We start from the raw sequence: 25,370 nt of genomic DNA, 5'->3' as shown, positions 1-25,370 counted from the left end.
AACCAAATTAATTTTTAATTTTAAAAAAAATTTCTAAAAATCAAACCACACATGGTCTAAGAATCTTTTGATAAGTCATTTCTTACATTGGTAACTTATTTAATTATTTGTTAATTTTATGACATTTTACCATCTGAGGCATGTTTGGTAACCATTTCGTTTTCAGTTTTCAATTTATATTTACAAAAATTTTAAAAACTATCGTAAAAACTTGTTTGATAATTTTTTTTGTTTATAAATGGTTGTCTCAGTTTGTAAATTTGAGGAAAAAATGTAAATTCAAAAAATGAGTTTACGTTGGTTTTTAAACGGAAATTTAAAAATTTGACTAACAAAAAAAAATTTCAATTATTTTTTTTTTCAATGAATTTTTTTTTAACTAATACTAACCGTGGGGGCAATTGGTAATGCTACTTTAAACCTTGGGAAGGGGATTGTAATTTCTAAAATGTTATGGGTGTCAATGTAATTTACCCAATGAGGGAAAAATTGGTATTTAAAAAAATTAAATTGCTGACATCAGCAAAATCTGTTAGTTGACTTAATAGTCAACTAATTGAGGGAGTAAACTGTAATGAAACTTTAAATCTCAGGGAGGGAGATGTGATTACCAAAAGGTGAGGGAAAACTATAATAAACATAAACCTCAAGGGTGTCAATGTAATTTACCCTAATATATATTAATATTCTCTTGTAAAATTTGAAAGGGTGATTCTACTTACGCCACTCTTTTACCTCCTTACATCCCTCATCTCATTACACCATTAAAAATATATATAACTCTCATTACACCCCTATTATATTACCAATATTAACCCTAAATTAACCATTTCATCTCTTTACACCACTTGACTTTTGGAGAGAAAAGAGAGAAGCAGCAGCAAGGAAGATGACGAGTCCGACGCAAAGAAGGCGAGTGTTTCGGACGGCGAGAGAGATTTGAACGACGTTGTGGTCTGTGTTACTGGCGTGGAGGATTGAACTCATTCTTCTCATTCGCTTAAGGTAAGTGAAAAACTCTTCTTTCTCTCTCTATATTGACAGACATATATATGTATCAATATATGTATCTCTATCATCTATATCATAATTTGTTTTTGAATAAACAAAGAATAACACATTCCCAACACAGTTTTGGTGGTTTTGATCTTCTAATTTAATTGGGTTTGTAATTTTTGGTGCTAATTTTGAATGTTGAAGTTCAAATTTTGGTTCCTCTATTTTGTCAGATTTTTGTTCTCTGTTTTGATGTTCTAATTTTGAATTTTGAATCTTGAAGTTGAAATTTTTGAATGTTGAAGTTGAAATTTTGGTCCTCTGTTTTGATCTTCTATTTTTTAATTTAGCAACTTCAATTAGTTCTTGGCTCTTACTTGAATAAAGTATTTCTACTCTTGCTGAGAAATTGTGGCTTAGAAAAAGAAACATGAAACCTTTTCCTTTATTTTATTAAAAATCTAATGCTGAAACAAGTAATGAAACAAATCAAGTGTACATTTATTTTATTATATACATAAATATATAGGACATGCACATAGGAGAGAAGGAAGCACCAACAAATTAGTTTGTGATCTCGTCATATTCTTTTCCCTATACATTCCTTTATATCCCCTAGTCAATTATTTTTCAGTTACTTTTCATGTGAACTAGATGTGAGCACCATGTGCATGTTCCTCATCTCATAGTATTTCTTATCATCTACTTGTTTCCAATTTGATCTCTTGTGCTGATCATGCTTAGAAATAAATACTTTTATTCTCTTTTTGTATATTGGCACATTAAAACAATTTAAGAAGAGAAATTAAAATTGTTCCGTTACAAAACAGTTATGAAACAAACCTGGGTATTTGCTTAACAGAATAGATTTCTCTCATATTGCCAAGTGGGTATTTGCTTAACAAAATATATTTACCATATTGCCAAGTCAAAACTATATAAAGAAAAGAAACACAAATAGGTTTTTGGTTATAATACAACATAATAGATGTATGAATATGACATACCACATTATTTGGCACTTTGAACTCGATTTTTCTCTTCTTATTATTCTTTTCTTCATTCCATTATTTCTCTGAGTGGGCTCTAAGGCCAACAATTCAGCAAGGTTTGGGAAATCAGTTAAATCCATGAGCATTTTGTAATCATTTGCTTTTGATTCATGTCCCTTACTCACTTTGTGATCTGCAAATTGAATACCAGCATTATCACCTTTCACCTCTTCTTCGTTGTTGTTGTTGTTGTTTTGCTTCTTCCCCTCTCTCAGTTTTGTTGTGTCCTCCTGATTTATTTCACAGCTCTGACCATTTTTAATGCCCCTATTCTCTTTACTGTCTGGTAGAGTCACAAGCTGTTGAAGATTTGGTGCCTCAATTGTCGCCACTTGCTTAGGTTTTTGATGGTGTTGCTCTTATTAGAACATTCAATAAATTAACCATAAGATCCATACTAGGCTCGAGCACCACATATATAAGTATACAATCATATATGTCTTTTATGAATAAAAGAAGTATGGATAACGTAAATCCTATTTTAATAAGAATTTTCTTCTTTGTATTTGATATCAACCTAATGGGAGCAATGATCTTCTTGTCCCCATTTGATGACTGTCATCTTTGTTTGCCGATTAATGAATGAAAGAAAGATCATTAGGTACTCAAAATGAAGGCCTGAACATCAAATAAAATGCAAAGATCTTACAATTGGTTTTATATAACTTGAACCATGAAGAAGTTATCTTGTCAATAACAATCAAGCATGAAGAGACCCCCAAGATAGCAAGTCATGTGGAAAATCACATCCACAAAATCAGCTACAATCACCAAATCATGGAAAACCATAACAAATAAAAGTCATTGTACAAATAAACCTAGAGCCAGAATATAATTCTACAGATATTGATGCAGGATTAGTGAAGGGATTACTCTCCTACTAGTAGTGAAGTTAACAATACAGATGGTACAAATTTCATAGAATACGCAGCGAGAGCTTACTTGCTATATTTATTAGGTTGTACCCTCTTCGCTGACAAGACTGGGACTCGAGTACCTGTTGCTTACCTTCACATGTTGACTGACATTGATGTTGTTAGCTCATATGCATAGCGTGCTGCAGCTTTGGCATTCCTGTATAGACAATTAAGACTTGCTAGAAGGGCAGGTGTTAAGCAGATTACTTGTTACTTGAAGCTATTGGAAGCATGAATTTATGAGCATTTTTGTTTAGGAAGGCCTCATCCAAATTTGTCTTGTTCTGATGAACAACCTCGTGTATGTCGTTGGAGTCCACGGAGATATGGAGGTTTTACAGAAGACCACTTGCAGACATTACGAGAGCAACTTGACATGTTACGTGCTAAAGAGGTTAGACATTTTATAATAGTGTGATATTGTTAAAAAAAAAAAAAAGGATTTCCTAACTAACATTATGCATTCCCTATTTGTAGATCGAGTGGGATCCATACCGTTTATGTAGGACACACCATCCACTTCATGAGGTTGCATATTATACTAGATGTTTAAAATGCTTTGATATTGTTGAACCCTATCACCCCAATAGGGTTTTGCGACAATTTGGTAAGGTCCAAACCATCCCACCAGCACCATTATCTCATGTTCGAGCTACACGAGGCAGTAAACCACGACAGTACAGAATCATGTATCAATACCATGACACGATATGGGCGCAATGGGAGAATCGTGTCCATTAATGCTCGTAGTGTGCCTGTACAACAGCGGCCATCTAAATGTGTATTGGGATACCGTGAGTGGTATGCTCGTGTTTCGCACCGGGTTGTTCAAAATCCTATGCATCACTCTCAATTTGATCCACGTGTTCAACGTCCTGAGGATGATGTTACTATGGACCCTGAGTGGGTAAGCAAATTGTGAATTAACTTTTTTCACTTTTAAGTGGTTCACCATAAATCAAACACTAAGCACGATTTTTATCAATTTTCTTGCAGTGTAATGATCCTGCTTTCAATGTTGGCGTTGCAGTCCATAGGCTCGGTCGTGATGAGTGTGTCTTGCACCCTAACATGCTATATGAAACCATTGGTCACATGCTGCAAGTTCTTGATGGACAGAGTTTGGGACCTACTTCGACACATACAGAGCATCAAGTCTACTATCGTAAACGTCGTAGGATGGACCGTACATGAGGATTAAGATCTAGTTTTTGTTTGATGAGATAATTTTGCATAATGTCTAGCTTGTATATATTTTGGGATATAGTTTTGTGTTAACCGTACATGATATTTGGGATGTAGTTTTTTTTTTTTGATGGCATAGTTTTTGTGAAAGCCTAGCCCGTACAGAATTTGGGATCTAGTTTTTTTTTTATGACATAGTTTTTGTGAATGCCTAGGCCGTACAGAATTTGGGATATACTTTTCCCTAATGGCATAGTTTTTTGTGGATACCTTGGATCTTTTGTAAACTGGATGCTTAGTTGGACAAGTAATGAATTATCATACTTTTGTAAGAATTTTAAACAGTTTCACATCTATTTTGTAGTCAATATTTATGTCAATGGAAACTTATTTTGGCGAACATATGGATTTGTTATTGTTTGTAATGCATTGTAATGGTATTAAAGTGTTTTGGAGTGATATGGTACCAGCTGCTAGAAGTAACATTTTATTTTTCAGTGTTATGGGCCAGTTCAACGTCATATTGCTAAACAATTTCCATTATTCCGGTGTTCAGTTGTCGGAAACAATAGATCCCTCCAGTATTTAGTTGCTATATATTTCCAAAGCCACTTTATCCTAAACAATGTTTTTTTTATTTGTGCTGGGCCTGTTCGGTAATAAAATGCTAAACAATTTGAATTACTCTAGTTCCATGTTACCGGATAAAATTTTGTTTCCCAGCATTATGTTACCGTTCAATTGGATAATTTCTGTTCGCTTCCCAACAAAGCTTGTAGAGTCCACATTGAAGTGCCTGTTCGGTCACACAATGCAAAACAATTTACAAAAATTCGGTGCTATAACGCCAGAATAAATGATTTTGTCCATCCTTTTGTAGCTATACATTTACAGAGCCACTTCCTCCCAAATGATGTGGTAATAATTTGTGCTGGGACTGTTCGATAATAAAATGCTAGTGAATTTTAATTACTTCAGTGTCGTGTTACCAGACAAACTAGTTTTTTCCAGCATTATGTTGCCATAAGATTAAAGAATTTCAATTTCCTTCACAACAAAGTCAGTGGAGCCCACTGTGAAGTGTCTATTCAGTCACATAATAGAAGACAAATTTAAAAAATCCAGCTTTATATTACCAGAAATTTATATTTGATTCTGCAGTTTGATACCAGACTTATATCTTTTTTTCGGCACTGTGATGCCGGACTATGTTATTTTGTTCAATTTCGAAACACCAAACAAAAGTCGCAGACCAGCCCAGAAAATCAAAACAAAAACCTACCAAACTAATAAAAAAACTCACAATTTTACTTTTTTGATGGTTTTTCACCACTGTTTCTTCATCCATTGCTTTTTTTGATGATCAAAATACTATGATTATTAGTTTTTCAAAAGAGATGCGTAAGAGAAAAGAAAAGTTGAGAAAGAAAAAAGAGAAATAAGAATTGAAAGGTCAAGGAATGTAAGGAGATAATTAAATACATTTAATTTTAGTGTTTTGTCCTTTTAAGTAATTTCACATATGGATAAAATTGAAAGAAAAAACAATACCGCCATTGCCGTCCTCCACCGCCGTAGCTCTCACTGGTATCGTCCCCTCCCTCTCTCTCGATATATATATACACCCGTCATAGCCGTCATCATCCACCACCGCGGGCCGATCCACCACCACCGTCGTCCTTCTCCACCACCGTTGCTCTCACAGGTATCTCTCTCTCTCTCTCTCTCTCTCTCTCTCTCTCTCTCTCTCTCTCTCTATTCTGAGATATTTGTGATATTTTGTTCCTATTTCTCTGTACATTTGTATGAAAATGTACAACTTAGATCTTGTTTGTAACGATTCCTTTCTTTTGATTCAAATTCTTCTCAATCTATATGTCGCTGATTTGTTTCCCATGAATTGACAATTGCTTTGTTTTTTTGTTCTTCTGTTCTCAGTTTTCCCATGAATTGACACTTGCGGGTGATTAGGGGTTATGGTTGAGTTATATTTGATTTTGAGGTTATGATGATATATATTATGTGTTTGCATAGTACATTATATAGGAATGTTGATACTAAGAAAATATTTGGGCCTAGGATTTGGTTTTCAAGTAATGACCTAGTATACCTTTGATTTGGGAGCTTGCTCATCAGTGAGATTTTGGTAAATCATTGAACCTTATGTTTGATTAGTAGAAGAGTGGTAGAAGCCAGTTCATTGTTCGAATGTAGATATACAGTATTTGTATTTGAAAAATACTAGGGATACCAACAAAATTATCAAAAAATCTACCAAATCACTTACATGGGTGTGGGACCTACACCCATGTAAGTGTTTGGTAGATATTTTGGTAAAAAAATTTGGTGTCTCTAGCATTGTTGTTTGTATTTAGTTTTGCGATTGTTGTCTTATTTTATCTGGTGAGTGGGAGGACATGACGACAATTCCTCATTGAAAAATGACACTGTAAATTCTTTACCGAGAGACCTTCTCCTCTCCTTCCCCTGTTGGCTGAGTAATTTTCCAAAGGGATAACATATATAGTGCAAAACAAATCATGTGGACAGTGTGTGTGTGTTATTGTTAGAGAACTCATGGTTTTGGCGCAATTATGTTATTGTCAATTTTGGATTTGGTATTTATTACAATCTGTTGTTCGAACTTGGTCTATGAAGTGATTGGGTAATTTGTACTTTAAAGATTTAGTGGTATTTGTTGGAATGTGTTCCACATCGCCTGGAATTGCCCCATCTGTACTAGTTATAAGGTTATAATTTTTCTCTTCTTAATACTTGGGTTTTAAGGAAAAGTGTGGGCTGAGCTTTTCAACTTGGTATCAGGGTTTGGTTGGGCTTGTGATTGGTGTGTCGTTTGTCCAGCTACTGTATGTTGTGATCCAAAAGGGTGTGTTGGAATGTGTCCCACATCGCCTGAAATTGTCCCATCTGTACTAGTTATAAGGCTTTAGTTTCATTCTCCTTAATACCTGAGTTTTAAGAAAAAGTGTAGGTTGAGCTTTTCAACTGTATTAATTTGTTAAATTTAAGAGTGAAAGGTTAGCATATGAAAGACTAGGATAATTTAAAGAGTACAACTTATGGGATAGTATTTTGATAATGGGTCCACTCATTTATTAATAGTATTTTGATAATGGATTGAGGGATATGTGTAAAGTAGTTTAGTAAATGAGTGCACCTAACTAACATCAGCGGTTTTCACGTGTAATTGCAATCAACCGTGACTACCCGTCATTTATCTCATATTGTCAACTGTTCAGATTTGGATAGAGGATCTGATTGTATAGTTGCACTAGCCCCTCTGGTAGTATTGCCCCTGCATAAATCAGTTAACCCAACTCAACCGAACCAATAAATAGAAAAAAAGGAAATAAATAATCTGTCATGTGCTGCATGGCTAAGTTTTTTGTTTTGCACATCAAGTAGTCCCATTCTCACCTTGCCAATTTTTGAATCGGTGCTCTAAAAGATTACACGAACTCTATTCATTTTCCTTATTTTTTTGGTTTAGAACATTAGGCATCTTCATGTTCGATCGAACCATCATTTGTTGTTTCAATTATGTTCTTCGCATCTATGTTTTGTGTCGTTTTAGAAGTTTTTGTTATTCATCAAATCCTTATCATCACACAATCGTGTTATAGTGTTCATACGCATGAGTCTATAATTACAATTTTTGCAAGTCAATGAAATTGTTTAAAGTGAACTTCAATGGTAATCCTTAAGAATGGATAGGTTAATTGAGTCCTACACTATATCTTGACTAGCTTTGTCGTTCATAATTAACTGATGTGAATTTAAGTAGTTCAATGCAGTATCAAGGGTTGTTGATTGTTGTGAGATATCATGTGGGGCTTAGTAATACAATATTACTTTCTTCTTTACTTATTTAAGTTTTAAATTGTTTAAGAATCTAATAATGCATTGGACTAGTCAACCACATTCAAACAGGTGTTATGAATTGTTAATTCAGTTTCTGAAGTTATATCGTTCTTAATGAGCTGATGACATTTCTCTGAGTATCTCTGCCCCCTTGAAACTCTTTTGGCCTGGCTTTACTCTTTTGCTTGATCTCATCATTCATTAGTAGCATATATTTCAGTAATTTGTCATTAATGCCTTTTTTTAATCTAGTGTCCTCATCTTGCCTTTCTGGCATATAGATTATTACTTGATTTATGTAACTGGCTTATATTTCTACTCAATAGTTACCAGTTATTCTTATTATCTACCATGAGATGGCAAGAACTAATTCGTGGCCTTGTCTATCATAGCACCATTAGTTGGACTGGTTAGAAGTGTTTGCCTTGTATAGTGAGTATGTCTGATGACTAAGGCTTCCTTTGGCATCCTAGTTAAACCCAACTTTTTTTACCTTTTTAGTGCAAAAAGCTATAAAAATAAAAAAATCCCTTTGCCAACCCTAATTTCCCACCAAAATGCTAACTTTCCTAGCAAAAATCATTTAAGAAAAACCCCTACAAAATTCTGCTTCACAACCAAAAAACCCATATTCCCAACCAAAAAAACATGTGTGCCAAACGACATGACTTTGTTTAAATTCAGCTAACATGTTGGCTTAAAGCAAACTCCGAAAGGAAGCCTACCAATGTTTTCCCTGTGAAAAAAATAATAAAAAAGTAATTTTGTTTTGTTCATAGGGCCACCAAATATATCCCATCTATGTTGTGTTTTAGTGAAGTTATGAAATTTATATTTAGGAACAGTGGGTCATCACTCACTACAAGAAAATGCATGTTTGGCAACTAAAATTGACGACCAAACCAATTTTAGTCGCCAAAAACATCAGATTGTGCGACTAAAAACCAAGTTTAGTCGCCATTGATTGAATCTTTTAGCTACTAAATTATTTTAGTCGCCATATAGTCTTATTGGCGACCAAATTTATCTTTAGTCGCTGTTTGTTACCATTTTAGGCTACTAAAATTTGATTTTGTCACCGTATAATTTCATTTTGCGACAAAACATTTTTGCCGCCCAAAAATGGGCATATTTTTCATTAATTTTTGACGACCAAAGCTGGGTTAGTCGTTGTATATTCAATATTGCCGATGAAAATTTGAATTTAGTAGCCAAAGAAGCATCTTTTGGCGACCAATTTTTAGTCGCCGTTAAGGATATTTGGCGACAAATTGTTGTTTAGTCGCTAAAGGTTCAAAAAAAATTTAGAGGGAAAATAATTAATATTGGCACCCAGTATATATATTACACACACACACACTTTAAACAAATCCTCTAGAATTTTTTTAAAGAATATTAAAGCTTACAAATATATATGTTCTATAAGCATCTCTATATATGTACATTTATGAACAAAATATATATATGTTTACACATTAGACTAAACTTGACTTGAGGTGGACTTCGAAATTTCTGTGCACTTTAAATACAATTTAAAGTGTACAGAAACTATATTGAAATTCCTAAATTCAAACTATATTTACATACAATTTCAATTACAATTGACATCCTTGCAATTTGTGTTTTGTATATGGCTATAACTTTTTGTTTACAATGGAACTAATGGGTGTAATTTTTGTTGTGTAGATGGCTTTTGGCATTGACATGTCGATCTTCTATTTTTTTTTCTCAGAAGATAATTCACACTTATGCAAAGTTAGGAAGTTTTTTGTCGTCCTCTACTTTTTTGTGTGGACTGTGGATGCATCGAACATATAATTTTTGGCAGGGTACATAGTATTTTGGGAGCTTGTATTAATTGCTCTGGTGGTATGGAATCAATGAACCGTGGAATTTGGATGCATCGTACATATAATTTCTAGTGGGGTACATAGTATTTTTGGAGCTTGTATTAATGGCTCTGGTATTAATTAATATAGATTACCTTTTGTCGTGGTACATATTACCATAATAATTTGTACCTTGTCAAATGGTCATTACAATGCATAGTATAGTAAAAATGTTGTGTATAGAGGATATTGTTTTGGTAACGTATTTGGAATGTATGACGTTATTATTTGTAATTGGAATATATATAGTTGGTTCGTACATAAGTCTACATTATTATTTGTAGTTGGAATATATATAGCAGGTGTTATTTTTTGTTTCATGGTTGTAAGTGAAACATGCATTATAGAATAGGTGATAATATTTATAGGTTGTATACATATTACAGGTTGCGGTGGATACACACAGGTTCGAACGAAATTTAGTAAAATGAAACAAACAAAACAATAATATAAAATGACGCTTTTGGTGACAAAACAATTGGTAGCGAAAAAGAAATAAATCTTTTGGCGACTAAATATTTAGTAGCCAAAACGAATCAAAAACAGTTATGGCAACTAAATGTTTAGTAGCTAAAACTCAAAAGACTTTTGGCGACTAAATATTTAGTAGCCAAAACAAATTGAAAACAGTTATGGCGACTAACTGTTTAGTAGCTAAAATCCAAGGTATTTTTGGCGAGTAACTTTTTAGTCGCCAAAACATAAAAGAATCATAGCCGACTAAACATGTAGTAGCTGAAGTTGCACTATTGGCGACTAAGAATTTCGTCGTCGTAGATATTTTAATTTTTGGCGACAAAAAATTTAGTAGCTAAAGATATGAGTTAAACGAATTAATGTACCATTTGGGCGACTAATATGTTAGTCGCTAATGTCAGTTATCAGTGACTGAGACTCTTTTCGTCGCTAATACCTGTTACTTTTGCCTACTAAAACATTAGTCGGTATTTTTGTAATACTTTGGGCGACTAAATGTTTTTTAGTCGCTAATACCTTCGGCGACGATGTATTTCCGACAAAGCCAGTGACCAAAATATTTAGTCGGCAAAGTGTTTTGGCGACTAAGATCAATACTTTTGGCGACTAATTTTTTAGTCGCCAAAAGTGTATTTTCTTGTAGTGACTCATTAAGTGATGAGCCTTTTATAAGGTCATGCCTAAGGTTGATTGTTTGTGATTGACCAAGTTTAGGAGGAGGCATAGGCTAAATTTATAGTATTGCGATTTTTACTCTTTTTTAAAAAGGTTTAATTCAATTTTTGTTATGTTATGTAACTTATGTTTGATACATCACACTCAGTCTTTTCTTCTTCATTCTTTATTTATTTATTTATTTACATATGCAAGCAAATAGTGTCCTAACTAGCAAATAAAACTTTATTTTGGGACTTATCGGTTTGCCCACATTTTGTTGTGCGCATGTATAGAGGGGCCTAATTTAGAAGCTTGCCTTGGGCCCCTAAAAGCTCAAGGCAAACCCTACAAGCCATGGCGGCGTCCAATCCTGAAAAGTCGATGATCAAAGGTGATAAACTGTAAGTCTCTCTATATATATTATCTGCATGTGAGCATTCTTATGTACAACAGAAAATTTTCCTTGGTTTATTTATTTATTTATGCTTAATATGATTACATTATTCAATTTAGCAAAAATAGTTGAAATATGGTTAGTTTGTCTTGGTGACTGAACTTCTGTTTGTTTGTGCGTTTAAGAAGGTTTTGAAGTGGAAATAAAATAAAATTGGCAACATTTGATTAAATGTGTGAATTTGGAACACAAAAATGAAAGCTGAAAAATTGTTGAAATTATTTACATAAACTAGAATCTACAATCCATTTTTATAGTAAACAATGAAATATAAATTGACCAAACCAAACCAAACTTAAGCTTTTGCCCCAATTTGGTGGGTCGGCTACATAAAAGGAGGGTTGGCTATATAAATCTTGTTTTTGCTATTTGTCAAGGGCTTTATGTGTAGTTAAACTAAATCAATTTGTATATTTTTTTACTACGGAGTCATGTTAGTCTTAATCTTCCTCGCCGCCTAATATTTCCATTCACCATGATCATATCATTGTTTGTCTTCCCTTCCACCTAATATTTCTATTTAAAGTGATCATATCACTATTCCTTATCTACAGGTTTTTACTGTACATGACGAAACTATCTTAACTTGTACTCATTCAACTTATCTTCAATTGATGGTGACCAAGTTGATTTTCTGAGGGATCATGAAGCTTTTCTGTCCACTTTCTTTATGTCCTTTCTAGCCTCTTGTTTATCATACCTAGGATTGTTTTGCTTGAAATTTCTACCTCACACACTACAAGAAAAAACGCTTTTAGCAACCAAAAGTGGCGACTTAAAAAGTAGTGGTAGCCAAAAAAGTCATACTTTCTTGTGAAACCTTTATCTTTGGCAACTAAATTAAGAAATTAGTCACTGAATGCCAATATTTATTTTGGCAATAAGGACAAAATTTGGCACATTTTTTAAATAGTAAAAACTTTATCTGTGATGACTAAATTAAAAAATTAGTCGCTAAAGCCTAATGTTTATTTTGGATATCATGATCTAAGATTGATAGCAACATTGACGGAGGCATCGAACCAAACCTAAGATTGATAATTTTTTGTTATTTTTTGGTGAACCCCTCAGATTTGTATTTATTTACGTATATTTCTCAATCCTTGCTTTAGATTTGAAAATGTATATATATATATATATCTCTTAAATCTTTGCTTTATCACTACCTTCCTCTTCTCACTACGTTCGACCGACACGAACCACCAAATTGAAGGGATGACTGACGTGATTGGTCAATGACAGTTGGTAAGTTTTTCTACCCGAATCATTCGATTTTGTGGGCGTGTTAATGGTGAACTCGACTTAATCCGACCTATGAACACCCCTACTTGATATCAGTCTAGTAGATAAAGGAATCAAATCCACAAGATAGAATGTTAAATCCACAAGAGAAAAAATTATGAAATATTTTTAATTAATGAATGACATTGCGCTGAGGCTTACATCCTTTATTCATAATAAAAAAACTCATAATTTAACTAGGAGACAAACAACAATCTAGGTTGATTACTTGCTAATTGTGAAGTGTTAGGGGTAGTTTGGTCTTTATGTCTTATTCTTATTATTATAAATAGTTGTGTGTAAGGGGGAAACCCTATGCTTTTGAATTAAGGAATAGAGCAGCTCTCTCTCGTTGTTGTTGTTGTTGTTCTTCTTCTTCTTCTTCTTCTTCTTCTTCTTCTTCTTCTCGTCATCTATACATTCAACATGGTATCAGAGCAATATCTTCCTCCTTGAAGATGATTCCTCTCATTCTTTAGGTACGTCTATACCAGCAGCAAAAAAATATATATATATATATATATATCAGCATGCCTGAAATTTAATGGGTATTCACCCTGTAATCTCCTTTTGATGTTTTGGTCCTTCTTGATTGCTTTTTCCAATTTTTTTGATTTTTCGTCAATTTTGGGTGATTTTTCGAAAGTTGCTGTTTGAACCCTTTTTGTTTGGCTTTGTTTTTTCCTCTCACATCTGTGGGAGCCTACTGGAACACTTAAAGGGTTTACTGTCCCTGGTTTGAGGTATTTTGGCCCTACCTTGGCTTTTTTCTGCGTTTTGGATGGCCTACTTCAGTTTTTGGGCTTTTAGGTGATCTAGTTACTGTGTTCTGGGATACTCTTGCTCTTTTTTTAGCCTTAAAAAGTGAGTTGTTGTGCTGGTTTAGTGTTTTCTGGATTTGTTTGATATCCTGCTTGTGTTTCTGCACCATCTTTCTCTCATCTCATGGCTGCCAACAAGGATAAGGAAAAGGAGAAGAGTGGATTGAGTCGTGGTATGACTCTTGGTGATGGTCCATCTCTCCGGATTAGTCTGGTCAAGCTTAATGGTACCAATTACTTGATTTGGTCCCACTCATGCAGTCTTGCCATTACCGCCCGGCGGTTGACAAGCTATATTACTGGTAGTACCCAGCAACCTCTTGAAGATAGTGCTTTATCTGCTCAATGGATTTATGAGAATGCTTTAGTTATGACCTGGCTCATCAATTCCATGGAGCCTACCATTAGTCGGACTTTTCTCTTGATGGATACTGCTCACAAGATCTGGATCACTGCCTCTCAAATGTATTCTTAACAGGGAAATGATGCACAGGCCTATGAATTGCGTAAGAAGATTAAGGGTTTAGATCAGAAGGATCGCTCTCTGGCAGTCTACTATGCTAAGTTGAGTGGTTTATGGTAGGAGCTTGATTTCTACCAAAGTTTCCAGCCAGTTTGCTCTATGGATAGCACTATGTTTCAGCAGGTTGTGGAGAAGGAGCGGGTGTATGACTTTCTTACTAGCCTGAATTTGGAGTATGATCAGATACGGGTTCAGGTGTTGGGTCGCTCTCTATTTCCTACATTGCGTGAGGCTTATGCACTGGTTCAGCAGGAGGAGAGTCGTCGTATACTCCTATTCCGGATTGGTCAGCGATGGTTGTCGGCCCCAAGTCAGGTGATGCTCTGCCTTTGCAGCCTCAAGGTGGTGGTAAGGGTCCATTGGTTGATCGGGACCGGTTAAAATATGAGTATTGTGGGAAAAATAGACATGATAAAGAACCCTGTCGGAAGTTGCATGGCCGACCTAGTCGCGGTCGTGGCCATGGTCGTGGTCGTGGTCGTGGTCGTGGTGTTTATCCTCAAGCACATGTTTCTGAGACTACCGCTAGTGCCTCGAGTGATGCTGGTTCTATTTCCCAAGATAACCTTCACACTCTTAGAAGTTTGATGGCTCGACTTGATTCTTCATCTGCCTTAGCTCCTTCCTCTTCTGCCTCTTCCAATTTTGCCCACACAGGTATTTCTGCTAGTGCACTTAGTGCCTCTTTGTCATCCCCTTGGATCATTGATTCCGGTGCTACCGATCACATGATGAGTACTTCTAGTTTTTTCCATTCTTATTCACCTAGTTCTTGGCGAGATAAGGTTAGAGTGGCTGATGGCACTTTATCTTCTATCTCCGGCAAGGGTTTTGTTCATTGCACCTTTTTACTTTTGCTTTCATCTGTTCTTCATGTTCTTAATTTTTCAACTAACTTACTTTCTATTAGTAGCCTTACTACTACTCTCAATTGCTCTGTGACCTTTTTTCCAACTCATTGTGTCTTTTAGGAGCTGGCTACGAGAAAAATGATTGGCAGTGGTAGAGCACAAAGTGGACTGTACTTTCTGGATGCCATTCCTGCCTCACCTTTGTCATCTTAGGCTCTTCAATGCACTTATGGCTCTTCCCTTCGTCTCTTTCATCAATGGCATCGCCATTTGGGGCATCCTTTCTTTAGCATTTTAGGGAAACTTTTTGCTTTATTAGTTTGCGATTGTCCTAGGAATAACTTTGTTTGCGATGCTTGTGAGCTTGCTAAGCATAAACGTACTTGTTATCCTTCAACTAATAAAAGAAATACTTTTCCTTTCATGCTTATTCATACCGATGTGTAGGGACCTGTGGTTTCTACCTCTAGTTATCGGTGGTTTGTCACATTTATTGATTGTTATTCCTATGTGACTTGGATTTATTTACTTCGTACGAAAAATGAGGTTTTCTCGTGCTTCAAAAGTTTTCATAAAATGGTATCCAATCTCTTCAATACTACTATAAAAATTCTTAGGAGTGATAATGGGACTGAATATGTTGATGGCGCTTTCAGGGCATACCTCGAGGAGCATGGCATTTTTTATCAGACTAGTTGTGTTGGCACTCCTGAACAAAATGAAGTTGTTGAATGCAAGAATGGCCCCCTCCTTGAGGTTGCTCGCTCTCTCTTATTTGCCATGAATGTTCCTAAATCTTTTTGAGGGGATGTTATTCTTACCGCGGCTTACCTTATTAACCATATGCCCTCTAGTGTCCTCCACTTTCAAATTCCTCTTGAGCTTCTTCCTATGACTTATCCCCCTTCTTTCCTTCCGCCTCGGGTTTTTGGTAGTGTCTGTTTTGTTCATCTTCAACCTCGTACTCGTGGGAAGCTTGATCCTAAGGCTATCTAGTGTGTCTTTCTTGGTTATTCTGCTACTCAGAAGGGCTACAAATGCTATGACCCTCACACTCACAAGGTATATGTTAGTATGGATGTCACATTCCATGAATCTGAGTTCTTTTTTTCTGGTCCTCTGCTATCTCCTTAGGGGGAGAGTGGTATTGATGAGATTGTGGATGAGACGACATCATATCAGCATGAGTTGTCTTTTTTCCTTCCTAATCAGCGGGCTGTTATTTGTGATGAGGGGGAGCCTAGCAGTTCTGTTGATGAGGAGTCGAATATCGATAATCATTTGGATAAAACTGATCTTAAGACATATTCACGGCGTCAGAAAGAGCAGGCTTCTCTTGTGCCACCAAGTCAATCATTATCTCATATGCCAGTTCGACACCCAGTTTCCAATAACTCTACAGGTAATGATCCTCAACCCATTTCTTCACCTGTTGTTGATGGTCCTATTACTAATGATTTGAATCTTTCTATTGCTCTCAGAAAGGGGGTTAGAGCCTGTACTCGACACCCTATTTCTAAATTCGTGTCATATGATTCGTTGTCTTCTCCATATCATGCTTTTGTTTCGTCTCTTTCTTCTGTGTGTATTCCGCAGGGTTAAAAAGAAGCCATCAATGATCCTAAGTGAAAGGCAGCTATGGTAGAAGACATGCAAGCTTTGAGTAAAAATAACACATGGGAGTTGGTGTCTCTTCCTAATGGGAAAAAACCAGTCAGATGTAAGTAGGTGTTCACCATGAAGCACAATGCAAATGGGACGATTGAATGGTACAAAGCAAGACCAGTGGCCAAGGGATTTACCCAGACATATAGAATAAATTATCAAGAAACTTTTGCCCTGATAGCAAAGATGAATTCCATTCAAGCTATTCTGTCGTGTGCTGCTAATTTAGGATGGATTTTACAGCAACTAAATGTGAAGAATGCTTTTCTTCATGTGGATTTGGAGGAGGAGGTATATATGGATGTACCTTCAGGATTCTCATCTCAGTCTACAGTTGGAAAGGTTTGTAGATTGAAGAAGGCTTTGTATGATTTGAAACAATCTCCTAGAGTCTGGTTTGGTAGATTCCTAAAGGCAACGCTGGGATTTGGGTATCGGCAAAGCAATGCGGATCACACCTTGTTTGTCAAACGCAATGTACATAAGGTAACAGTGCTTATTGTATATGTGGATGACATAGTTGTGGCAGGTAATGATGAGAAGGCGGTGACCCATCTCAAGATGCAGTTAGCCAAGGAGTTTGAGATAAAAGATCTTGGTCCATTGAGATACTTTCTTGGGATTGAAGTTACCAGATCTGATAAAGGCATCTTCATTTCTCAAAGGAAGTACATTCTAGATCTTCTTAAGGAAACGGGCATATTGAGCTACAGACCAGTTGATTCACCGATTGAGACTAATCATCGTCTTTGTAGTACGGTTGGTGAGCCTGTGGAGAAGGAAAGGTACCAAAAACTTGTGGTAAGATTGATATATCTCTCTCATACTCGTCCAGATATTGCCTATGCAGTTGGGATAGTGAGTCAGTTTATGCATGATCCTTATGCAACTCATTTGGATGCAATCTATCGCATTTTGAGGTACCTTAAATCTACCCTTGGAAAAGGAATTTTGTTCTCTAATCATGGTCACTTGAGGTTGGAAGCATTCACAGATGCAGATTGGGTAGGCTCTGTAGATAACCGACGCTCTACCTCTGGTTATTGTGCTTTTGTAGTGAGAAATCTAGTCACATGGCGTAGTAAGAAGCAGGTAGTAGTTTCCAGATCTAGTGCTGAAGCTGAATACAAGGCTATGGCACATGGAACATGTGAACTAATGTGGCTTCAATCTTTGTTAAATGATACAGGGCTTGATTGGAGTGATCCCATGACTTTGTATTGCGACAACAAGGCTGCTATTAGTATTGCACACAATCCTGTTCAACATAACCGGACTAAGCATATTGAGATTGACAGACATTTCATTAAAGAGAAGTTGAATAAGGGCGTGATATGTATGCCTTTTGTTAAGTCTGAAGATCAACTAGCAGATGTTTTTACTAAGGGTCTTAGTAGTAAAGTCTTTCACCTTATTTGTTGTAAGTTGGGCATGAGAAACATCTTTGCACCAACTTGAAGGGGAGTGGTAAGTGTTAGGGGTAGTTTAATCTTTATGTCTTATTCTTATTATTATAAATAGTTGTGCGTAAGGGGGAAATCCTATGCTTTTGAATTAAGGAATACAGCAGCTCTCTCTCATTGTTGTTGTTCTTCTTCTTCTTCATCTCATCATCTATACATTCAACACTAATCACAAAAATAAATAAAGGGAATCAGAAAATTACCAAAAATGAAGTTTTGAATTAAGCTCAAATTTGGATACTAGAAAGTGAAAGAAACATGCCAAAACAAGTGGCTCTGAAAACAAACTTTCCTACTCTAAGTTATTCACAAAATAAAAGTTCTCCAAAATAGAAAACATGCTAATTTGAGGGCTTAAACAATTAAATTTTCCCTTAAATGCAACTCTATTCACTACATAGCTATGATTGTTGCTCATTGCATTGTTTTTTATTGAACATAGGTGTTTAGACGTGAATCCAACAACTTGGACCCAACTTCCTAACAAGCATTATTCTACATAACTAATCTCATTTATTAGCTATACCAACTTGAGCTACGAGGCGATATAACTCTAGATAAATGGATACAAGAAGATAGTTCAAACGTCCTATACTCACGAGTCTGGCAAAGGCAATAAAGTTGATTATGACTTAGGTGATGTTTGATTAAACTGAATATTGAAAGCTGAAAGCTGAAAATTAAATATTGAATTTTTTAAACTGAAAAGATGTTTGATAAAAATTTAAGTGCTAAACTAAAACAAGTTATTTGATATGTACAAAATCAAATTTAAAATTCATTACTTTTTTTTTTTCCAATTTTTATATTATGGTGGTGGCAACGGCAACAACTATGGCATCAATGGCTACGGTGATAGAGGTTGAGGGAGTGGTTGTGGAAATGGTGTAGGGATAATGTAGTGAAGGTAAAAGGAGGTGGCATTGGTAGTGTAATGATAGTAATGATTGTGATGATTATGACAACAGTGGCAATTGTTATGGAGGTGAAGGGTTGTAATAGTTGTTGAGAGGTTGTGGTAATGGCAATGGCGATTATAGCGGTGGTGAAATGATGGTGCTGTTGCCTATGGCAATGATGACAATGGTGATGGAGGTACTAATGGTGGTGGTGGTGGTGGTGGTAGTGGTAGTGACAACGACAATGGCAATGGTGGCAATAGCTGTAATGGTGGCGTGGTGGTGTAGCGATAGCGATGGTGTTGACAGTGGCGATGGTAGCAATATTTGTCGTGATGGTGGTGGTGGTGAGGTTATAACGGTGTATGTCGATGTTTATGCATAAATATTATAAATTCAGTCAGTATCTAAAAAGCATGGACACACAACACGACTCACCAACACGCCAATTTACAAAAAATATAGGACACGATATGTGGAGAACATGCACGAAATATATAATTTTATACATTTGTTATATATCTTATGTATTCATATATCATTAAAAGATAATAAAAAAAATTTAATATAACACTTATTTAATAAATTTGCATTGTTTTTCTTTTATTGTTGTATCTTAAATTATTTAGTTTCAACTTATAATTAGTTTTATGTGTGTTTAATCGGTTGACACGTGTGTCTAAGCAATGGACAAGAGTGTTTGACACATGACGGGAAGTGTCCAATGAGTGTTGGTGTTTGATACATAAATGCCACCTTGTTACAAGTGTCCGTACTTCTTAGGTCAGCATTAAGTTTTCTATCACTTAAAATTTTCTTAACTTTTAATTTACATTTAAGAGCCACCTAAATTTTTAAGTGATACTAAGTGTGATTATCAAATGGGCTTAATTGATTTTCACTTATTCCATTCAGTTTTAAGTGTTGAATTGAGTTATCAAACACCACCTTGCATTAGGGATTATATTTTGCAACTTTGGAAAGAGAATTTGTAGGGAGCTCAAGCCCAGACAAGAAGCAAATAAACATCAATCTAAATTCTTGTATGTCAGCGTTCCCCCGTATGAGACCTCCAAGCAACCTACTGACAATCTATTTGACTAGTCGCTTGTGTTTTAAGGAATAAGGTGCTGAGAAGGTGCAAAGGACTGGTGGATAAGCAAGAAGTTCATCTATTGAAGTTTAAGTTGTTTTATTCATTTTAGTTTTGAACAAGAAATTGGTTATTGCTCCCTTTCAAAAACTTGTATACACGAAGGCCAAAATCTTATTCATTTGTAGATGAAGTAAATTTTTTATCTTTACCGTATCAATGGGAGTAAGAGGGCCACATGAATCAATCTTCTTCATTCAATCTTTTTATTGGCTGACTTTGAAGAAATCCACTTTCAACACTCCCATTGACCCTACATCAAGGAATTTGAAGAGTCATTCAACTTCAACAAAATGCCACTTCCCAGTCGTCACCCTCATTGAGATCAGGGTCTCCCCCACATATATCTCCATCTGGATTATTGACAACTACCTGCCCTTATTGTATCTCTTGTGAGTCATTGGCTTCAAGTTTGCTAGTGATATTAAGAACCTAATAGAAATTTTATTTTTTAATCATCTCCCTGGCATTGCATCTGACGCCACTCAAAGTACTTAAGAGGAGGCTTTGCTCCAGTCATGATATAGAAGATGCTTGTGTGTGCGAGAATCAAATTCACGAAAGGTTAATGATAGCTGCAAATGTGATCGCATGGGACCACTTTGATTATGAGTTGATGGATGCGAACACAGCAGCCCAAAAATACCTTCTATGCTATCTTAAAAAAAAATAATTTAAAGAAAAAGAAAAGAAAAAGAAAACCTTCCATTTTCAAATCATGATCCATCGCAAAGCACTTTCTTACTGATTTAGTCAGATAAGTGTTAACTATCCTCCACAAGACTCTTGATGTTTTATTAGGTTTCTTTTTTGATAGGTATAGTGGTTTTTTCTTTTAAATAGTGATTTATTTTAAACAAGTGCTAATTTTGTTGAAGGTTTGCAACCCTGTAAGAAAATTTAACATTGAAGGGGTATGAGCTTCAAATGGAGGAATTTTATTCTAGATAGGACTCTAGTCAACTACTTAATGGCTTAAAAGTTCTATGTTTATGTGAAGTGCAGATTCCAATCTTTTTCAACATCTTATAATACATATCTACATTGAATTGTAAGTGACATTGTGCTCTACAAATCATTGGATTTCTTGTGAAAGCATTACTTCCAAGTGTAAGTCATTATTAAGAAGGTATAAGCGACTGGAACTTATGAACGATGGAGTAACTTTAGCAAAACTTGTTTATTTTGTGTGTGTGTGTCTTTCTCATGCAATTGCATTTTGGCCAACAAATTAATTAATGGTCAATGAATTGGGCAAAGGAGTGAAAATAGATAATAACAGAATTCTATTGAATTTTCCAAGGATGATAGTGTGTGGCCACTATGCAAGGATGACACACACAAATTAAGAAACAAGTTGGCCTGTGTTGGATATGTCTCATCCATTAAGCAAGTAAATTTTAAATGACAATACGTTTATGATGCCATCTCAAAGCCTCTGCTTTGCATTAATTTTGGATAAATCAATGTTCCAAAAATTTGCAGAAGTATTGTTTGGCTACTATTGGATCCCTTCAAAGGGACAGCAGCTGGACGGGTTAATTTGGTAAGCTGCCCTGCTATCTTGTGTTGGATAGGATGGTGGAACTATGTCTGGAAAGTGACTGGGATGTTATTTGTGTTATTCATACAAATTTGGTTTAGGACAAGGTTGGGGCTAGTCAAACCACCCTATATGCCCTAGTATACTGCTAGTCAAGCTCTGTGGAATATTTTGTAAGCCTTTGATATGGTAGTTGTTTGACATTTTGATGACAAGATACCAGTAAACTTGCTTGTCTTCAACAATATGCCTAAAGGGATGCGTTCTACCTCATTCACATGCTCTAGGATTGGAGTTTATTCTCTTGTGGCTGGTTTTGTCAGGTAAGAACACCTTATCTCAGCCCCTAATTTAATCATGTAACTGATGGCATGCATTATCTTTTAACAACATAGGTTTATTAATTAAGGGTTGACTGGAAATAATAGGTTTTAAGGAAATCAGACTGAAGTCAAATGTATTACATGTAATAATCCTTACTGGAATATACATGTAATCAAGATTCAAAAGTGGTTTTTTTTCATTTTTTAGGTTTTGATATTTTTTATGGTTGGAAAGATCTGCCAAGGGAATCATGTTGGTGTGGATGATTGACGTTTACCCATCATATTGACACAAAAGCTATATAGAATGGGTAGTGTGGCTGAAACAAAGCTATAAAGATGGATGAGACTGTAGGCCAAAAAAGGGGTAAATTAGAGACATGCATGCATGCAGAAGTAGAGGTACCAAATAAAGAAATAAATGAGAAATTTTATTGAAGATCGAATTTAATGCATGATGTACTTAGATCTGAAACGATGGATTATATGTTCAAATGGATGACCACCAGTCTAAACAATGGATTTGTTTCTATTTGGATCAGTCCTAATTATACCAATCTGATTGTGTGAAGGATCTTTACAAGCATTCAAAATTGAATTCTTCTTTGAATGGCGAAATAGGATGCCTGAAGTTAATATGAATTATTTCTTTAACATCTGAGAGATTTGGTTGTTTGTATTTAGATCATCTGTACAACCATATAAAATAGTTGGGATACTCTCTTAGCATTGAGCTGGATTTATATGCAAGTATATTGCATCAATTGCATTACATTAAAGGTATCTGTATAGCTTATTCTTTCATGAAGGTATTAATCAGTAACTCGATCCAAGTTGTTCATTTCAGCAAGGTGATTAACAAGGCATTCGGTGGCGTTTTTGATCAAGCTAAAAGGTCAATTGTGTCAAAGATTGTTTCAAGATGATGAATTTTGCAGAGGTGAGATTGATCAAGATGTTAGAGGGCCCATAGGCATGTCCAGGGATTCTCTTTTTGTATTGGTCTTTCCCTTCAATAATTTTCAATAGAAAAATATTTCGTGAATTGTAGATTTTTTGATATTTATGTCTCGAATTGCTTGCTTGATTAGTGGTTTTGTGCTTTTCCATAGTTGCACAAAAGCTCAGTCGACTTCTAAATTGAATAAAGGAATACTTGCAAACCAAGTGATATGGAGTTCTGAAGAAAGGTGTAGTCAGCATGTGGACCATCAAGATCAAATAGGCATTACGGCAGGGAATTCGGGCTGTGGTGCTTTTGAGGAAGACTCTGAACTTAAGGCCACAATTCAATGGCTCACTACTTCTCAGGTGATTTTCTCTCCTGCCCCCAATAATCGGCACCTCAGTTACTGCTCAAAAGTGTAGTCAGCTTATGGACCATCTAGATCAAATAGGCATTGTGACAGGGAATTGGAGCTGTGGTGCTTTTGGAGGAGACACTGAACGGAAGGCCACAATTCAATGGCTCGCTGCTTCTCATGTGATTTTCTCTTTTGCCCCCATCAATCGACACCTCAGTTACTGCTCACTGAAACCAGCAAAGTGTTTTGAAAAACTATTTATAGGTAGATTTGCATATGTTCACTACATATTTTTCTTCTCTGATATTTTGTGGTTTATCCTTGAAAATTGTAGAAATTATTTTTCTGCTCTGTAACATTGATTTTCTATTAATTTGGGTACACCTTCCGGTAGACACCTCATTTTTGACCGCCCTCAAGACTTGGACGTCATTGTTTGAACATTCGATGATCATCCATGCTCGTGTTCATTTTGAGTTCTCGGAGGTCTTGGCTACGCGCCTTGCCTCAAGATCTTTGAACTTGTCTGTTTTGTGCTTGATTGTGGACCAAACACTTGTGTTTTTGCTTCTAAGGGAATAGGGTGGCTTGTTTGTCATACCCTCAACCCACCGGCCAAGGCTTGAAGCCATCGGCCCTGTTTTTTTCCATCGACCAAAAGTATTGGCCGATCGGCACTATATTTGGTCAGTCGGCACTTATGTTGGTCAATCGGCCTTTTTTGGTGGCCAAACCCTGTTCATCTGCTTTATGCAGATATTTTGTGCCAGCTGGCATCCACAATTAACCCCCTCTATACACGTGTATGGAGGGATTTGCCTTTTGCTTAGCTTCTCCAAGAAGCTTTGCAAATTGGATTTCTAAAAGAGGAGAGGCCCTCCTCCCTTCTCAAGGGTTCTGGAATTAGGGTTAGAAAAAGTTGTATCTCTCTCTATCTCTATATCTCCCTATCTCTATCATTTGTGTGTGTATTTGTGACCTAAAGTGAGTTTTGTTCATACTATTGCACACAAACACCTAGCATTACACCATCCTTTGTTGCTAAGGTTCTAAGGAGTTGTTATTAGGGTTCTTGGAGTGGTTTTGATCAGAGAAAGGTGCTGGTGTTGTGTTCTTGAAGGTGTTCTTCAAGGGTGAGCATTCTTGCTTTAGATACCCCTTTCTTACTTAGGCTTTTAGCCCTTCTTTCTTATTGTTTTAAGCTTAGCTATTAACTGATAAAAGTTCTATTTTTACTTTCTTTTGAACTTTGTTTAAGGTCATTTTAAGGTTTGGGGTTATTTACCCCCTCCAAGGCCTTGTTAGGCCTTGTTTTAGGCTATCCCTTTTGGCCCTTGCTTTGAGCTTTGCATGGCCTCTCTACCACTGAAATCCAGAGGATTTTCAATGGTAGAGAGGTGGTTTTGGTGTCCTAAATAGGAGAGGGTCATCCCCTCTCCTTGTCATCTTGAATACTAGCATAAGTGGCTTATGTTGGTGGCTTGCCTAGCTTGTTTTAGCTTCATTTCAAAAAGTATTTGGTGTTGTTTTGCCATGATTTACCTCTATTTAAAGTTGGTTTAGTGGTCTCTTGCATGCACCATATACTTACCTTGCGATCCCCTCATTTGCCTTAACATATATCTAGCATTTAGACTACCATGCTTGCATGTTTTAGCTCAACTCCCTGAAGCTTCTAGCCTTGTTTTAACATGCTTGAGCTCTGTTTTTCATTGTTTTGGTCATGCTTACATTGTTTTGTATAGCTACCATGCAATCTAGCTTGTTAGCTTTGGGTGTTTGAGTCACTAGCATGCTCTATTCGGATCATTTCAATGGTTTGGCATCACTTGTAATATTATTTCAGTCCATATAGTGTGCTCATGTACTTGCATTTGTCACTCCTTTAATGCTTTAAAGGGTTTGTGTTTTATGCCTCATGAATATGTCATTGTGTATACCACCATGCTTAGGTCTTTGGGATGCCATCTAAGTGAGTTTTTGGGCTTACTTTGACCTGCCATAACTCTATTTTTCTTTGCTTAAATCATGCTAT

The 25,370-nt window shown here is 35.9% G+C and overlaps 1 long non-coding RNA gene across 1 annotated transcript; it reads left to right on the top strand.

Annotated features, from left to right (window-relative positions):
- Nucleotides 1-853: 853 nt before the first annotated feature.
- Nucleotides 854-4,740, top strand: LOC114278716 (uncharacterized). Its single transcript, XR_014343450.1, has 4 exons — nt 854-1,005; nt 3,007-3,359; nt 3,443-3,872; nt 3,962-4,740. It is a non-coding gene; the product is annotated as an uncharacterized LOC114278716 (long non-coding RNA).
- Nucleotides 4,741-25,370: the final 20,630 nt, after the last annotated feature.

The sequence above is a fragment of the Camellia sinensis genome, chromosome 10, assembly GCF_055761805.1.
Source record: "Camellia sinensis isolate YWXY chromosome 10, ASM5576180v1, whole genome shotgun sequence".
NCBI lineage: Eukaryota > Viridiplantae > Streptophyta > Magnoliopsida > Ericales > Theaceae > Camellia > Camellia sinensis.
This window is presented reverse-complemented; position numbering and strand designations above follow the sequence as displayed.